We start from the raw sequence: 5,523 nt of genomic DNA on the forward strand, positions 1-5,523 counted from the left end.
TCCTCCATTTATCCTTCACAACTCTGTGCTGCCCTCTCCACTGTGAAATGGGTCCAGTTTTTTCTGCACACCCATCTAATTTCCCCTGTCACCATAGAAAAGGGAATGTAGAAATGGGCATGGCAGCCAGCAAAAAAGACAGGAGGGAGACCTAGTCATTACAGAAACAAGTTAATCACAGGGCATATGTTACTGGGAAGGAGGAAGGACTAACGAAATCCTGCAAGGTCCCTTTCAGCACCCGTAAAGCATCCATCAGACCCAGTTTGGTCACTTGAACCAGCCTAATGACCTCAGGCATCTCCAGCTCAGGCTTTCCTGCCCAGCACTGGATTACGGGATACACCCCAGGACAAATAGCAAGGTTTAAGCTCCTGCCTAGAAGTGATCCTACGTGTCTTTTACCCCACTAGAGCTGCCCACTGCCATCCAGGTACCCACCTTTCCATTCCTCTCCACAGTAAAGGGCAGCATCATCCTTTGCCCATTTATTAGCAGAGTTTTAGAAACAAATCTGACTCAAATCCTTCTCTGTCTAATTTAGCTTTCCAAGCAGTTTACTGCAGATGGATTAAGTACCAGAAATGTATGCATGTATGCCTCCAGACTTCTCACTAATTAAGCTGCTGTTTTTGTCTCTCGGAAACCCTCCAGTCTGTTCCTGAATCCCCCAGGCTGAGAACAAAGCCCCAGCACTCATACCAGGAGTGCCAATATTTAGCACAAAGAATGATGATTTGCTCCAGTAAGGCTAGAGAGGCAAAAAAGAAGAAGCTGCAGTGACTTTGCACTTGACAAATTGGTTCCAGCCTATCTAGGTAAAGGGATTTGTGGCCCTAAAGTGATCCTGCTACTGTCTCCAAAGTGTTTTATCTCTTTCATGAATCCCACAGCAGAAATTATTGGGAGAACCATTGCATTCATACAAGCAGGTAAAAAAACTGGCAGGTTCCCTGAGTCAGCTGCTTGGCTTCCCTCCCCTTGCAGCATTAGCTTGCACACTGGTGCCTCCCAGTGCTTGCCAGAGAGAGAAGCAGAAAGCTCAAGCAGTGACATTGAAGATTGGATTTTTAAATCCAAGTACTCTTTGTTATGCACCTGCTCATCCTGAGGGAAAAAAGGGGTGGAAACGGGAGATCCTGTGTGTGCCTAGGGAACAGCCAAAGGCATATGAGACCTGGGAATGGAGGCAGGCAGGCTTCCCCCTGCTCGGTTTAGTGTATTAACAATAAGATCACAAAGCGCTGTCTGTTCTCATCCACTCCCTCCAACCCCAGCATCCGCAGAGCAAGCCAGCCTTGGTGAGAAGGTTCAGAGAAAGAGGAGAAAAGTGACAGTATGGCTTAGGTACATATGGACCAGACACAAAGCAGAAGCTTCAGTACCAACATGTGACATATTGTGGGAATTCTGGCATGTGAATCCAAACCAGCAACTCAGTTTGATTATGCTGCCAGCTCTTGAGATGCCTTGAGCATGAAAGGTTCCTGCTTTGCATCATGTGAAAGTTTCTCAAGAGTCTTAAATGACACCTGTGCGCAAGTGAAAGGCACTATCTTGGGAGGAGACACATCATCTGGCAGGATGTCCCATATATGCTATGCTCACAGCAGATGTGCCCAACTTCTGCCTTGTCCTGCAGGGAAGCCTGATGCCCTACATACATTTAGGTCACTCCTAATATGTGAAGACAGCAAAACACAGCGTGAGGCAGAGCCACTGCAATCCCTGCCACACAGAACCATGGTCAGCAGCTGTAGTTGTACTGCCACATCTTCTGAGTTTTGTATTTATTCCCCTTTGGTCAGAACATGGTCAGGACACGCAGTATCCCACTACAGCACAAATACAGGCTGGGCTGAGGCTGGACTGAGAGCAGCCCTGAGGAGAAGGACTTGGGCTTGTTGACTGATGCAAAGCTCACCATAACCCAGCAGTGTGCGCTTCTAGCCCAGAAACTGCATCACCAGCAGCGTGACCAGGAGGTTGAGGGAGGGGCTTCTCCCCCTCTACCCTGCTCTTGTGAGACCCCCCCTGCAGTCCTGCAGCCAGCTCCGGGACCCCAACACAAGAAGGTCATGGAGCTGTTGGAGCAAGTCCAGAGGAGGCCACAAAGATGACCAGGTGGCTGGAGCACCTCTGCTATGGAGACAGGCTGAGAGAGCTGGGTTTGTTCAGCCTGGAGAAGGGAAAGCACCGGGAGACCTTAGAGCAGCTTCTAGCATATAAAGGGGCCAATAAGAAATCTGGAGAGCTCTTGACAAGGGCAGGTAGGGACAGGACAAGGCAGAATGGCTTTAAACTGACAGAGGGGAGATTTAGGTGGGATCTGAGGAAGAAGTTCTTCCCTGTGAGGGTGGTGAGGCCCTGGCACAGGTTGCCCAGAGAAGCTGTGGCTGTCCCATCCCTGGCAGTGTTCAAGGCCAGGCTGGATGGGGCTGGGCTTGGAGCAGCCTGGTCTAGTGGAAGGTGTCCCTGCCCATGGCAGGGGGTTGGAACTGAGTGAGCTTTTAAGGACTTTTCCAATTCAAACCATTTTGTGATTTTATGATGAAGGCAGGGCGTTCTGCCATTGAAAGCCTGATGTGACATACACAGCCTTATTCAGCACACCTGACATCCTCACTAGTTAGACTTGGGGTTTTTTTGGCCTTATGCAGCAGGCAAATACAAATATTTTGGAGTCAATGATGCCAGGTGTTTGCCCTCAGCTCTCATGCAAGGCCACAGCAGGCAGGAGGAGGTGGCACCTCCCAGGAGAAGGCCTCTTATTTGCTTTGCACAGTGCATACTGATGGCCACTAATGTATTTCAGAGCTGAACTTTCCGCATAATTACTTTTTAGTGCTTCCCTGTGAGAGCCCATGAAATAGGGGATTTTGTATGTTAATGTCTTTTCTTGCATAATGAAGGAATAAATCTCCACCCTCCACAGCAGTATGTCACACTATCCTGACTGGTGTTTTACATTTTAATGGCCATTATTTCAAGCCCTTCTTACCATTCTCATATTGAACAAAGGGAATGTTATAGGCCTCGGTGTTTTGCTTATTGCATCCTTTAAGTGGGAACAGAAAGCAAAGACTTTAAGGCCTCTTTGTTTTGTGTTACCATTTAATTACTTTCAAAATGGTTCTTCCAAGCAGCCTGGATCAGCCTTCCTAGAGCTAGAAAAGAAATGACTCAAGGGAAAGACCTGCAGCCTCAGGGATGAGGAGACATCTCCCCTTTCAGCTGCATCTTTCCCATTAGAAATTAGCTTAAGCCAACCTAAGACATGCATGAGCTCAAGCTCATGCTGTTATTCATCACCATAGTTTGGCAAAAGGGAGCTACTACTGTGTCTGGTGGGAAGGGATACTACCTTTTATGTGCCTGTCCACCTGCAGAGGTTAACAGCTTCTCTCTGTAAACAGCCCTTCCTGAGGGGCCTGACAAATACAGGTGCATGTCACGATACACTGCAGAATGGGAAAATTTAACAGATAACTGTTCACTCCCAGTCCGATATCCTCATTTTTGCCAGACTATCACTTTAGAGGGAAACCTCTGAAAGGTTTAAAACCTCTGATTGCGCACAGCAATCAGTCAAATTTGAAAACATCACTTTATTAAAGCCTTTTGGGAAAGAGTGAGGGCAAGAGGATTAATTCCCACTTCCCTCAGGGAGCTCAAACATACCTTCACTTCCTACCAACATGATATTGCTTCTTTCCAGATTGTTCTCCAGAAGGCAATACCTTTAATAGAGATGTATTTGTGGACAAGCAGGAGGCACCTGTAAAAGCCAGCAGGAGTGGAATAAAGCCTCTGACCCCTTCAGCCTGCATCCTCAGCAGAGGCACCTCATCACTGGGGCTAAGACATAAGGTTAAGATCAACTTCCTAAAGCAAACACCACTGGGAAGAGACTGTTCAACTGTCCCCAACTCCTGCCTGCCCATTTTTGAGCTTGCTCCAGGAGCGGCTTGGGACACAAGAGCTGAGCATCATGAGGACATAAGACATTTGAAGATGGAGTTGCTCCTTTTCTTGAGGCCTCTGTTTCCTTCCTCCCCCACAAACAGTTTTCACATGCAATTAGGTCACATCTGAAAGTCAGCAGAGAGCAGAAGTTGAGTTACTTTGTTTAAAATAAAAACATGTATTTCTATCACCTTAGGAGTTGTTCCTCTTTTGGCACAGGGACCCTCTGATCCTCCCACCTCCTTTTATCAGCACCTTCAAAAGAGAAAGTGAGTTATAATTGGTTTCTCCCCCCACCTTAGGAAAAAAAAACGGAAAGGCTGCTGTTCTTCTCTATCAGCATCTTGAGAAAAAACGCTTTGAGCAATCATTTATTTACAGACAAAAATAACATCTAGATTTCAAAGGGCAGCGTAGTTTGGAAGAATAAGACACTTTCTCCTCCCTTCCCCTCCATCAGCTTTTGCTTATTACCACCTACTGTCTGCACAACCCATTGCTCTGCCTCTTGCCTCATTACAGGGGTACAGGCAGGCTTCTCTTTCTCCTTTGAGTACATCAGTGAGTGCTGCAGCACTGTATCTCAAACCTGCTGCTGACATTTCCATGCCGCAAACCTGCAGCCCAGCAAGATCCAAGGCTAAAAGGCCAAGTCAAGGCAAAGAGTGGGATAGATCTTTAAAGCAGAAGTACAATACTAAAGGATTTGCAGTTCTCCCAGATCCATTTTACCCACAACTGCCTTCCTAGATAAAGAATACACCTCAGATTAGAAAAGATTTCACTTTTTACACATTGGAAACCAGTGGAAGAGCACAGCCCTTTACCCACCAATTTTTGCTTTTGCTACAGATTGTTACTGTGGAGAACCAGGGAGCAGTAGCTCCTTAAGCCTGGTTTCTTCTGGCTTTTTGATTTTTACTCAACTCTTTGGTCCCCCCTATTAGTCAGGGTCCTCTATGAGTGCTGCCGTTCAAAGCATTGCTCTCCCAAAGTACATCTGCTGACACCTGAACCTCTTAAATTCTGGTGGTGTGAAAGTTGAATATTTTGTCACATCAGGCCATTCATTTCGATAAATCCTGAAGAACTGCCGTCTCCAGAGACATTATTAAAGGAGGATGAAATTGGCCAAAAAAGAGTCCACAAGCCCTTAGTAGGGACTGACTGGTTGGACTAACTAAAAGGCCTATTTCCATTAAGAGACTAGGCTAAAAATCTAACATCAATTTGCAAAATCCCCACTACTCATTGCAAAATCCCCACTACTCATTTCCAGCTGCTAGCTGGAAAAGGACCCACAGGACTGTGTTACACCTCACTTCACACACTTCAAAATGCAAGTTTTTGCAGGAAAAGCCTCTATAACATGATGTCTGAAAGTCAAAAGCAAGACTGTTAAAGCTACAAAGAGATTATATCACAGCATACTCCAATCTGCTGCCTGGATAAGCAATTTCTAGAGACATATTTTTAAATATAAATATATATATAAATACATATATATTTATCAGGCACTTCTCAGCATGTAGAAGACTGAATAAAAATCCTGACAGG

This window comes from Psittacula echo (genome assembly GCF_963264785.1).
Source record: "Psittacula echo genome assembly, chromosome: 2".
Taxonomy (NCBI): domain Eukaryota; kingdom Metazoa; phylum Chordata; class Aves; order Psittaciformes; family Psittacidae; genus Psittacula; species Psittacula echo.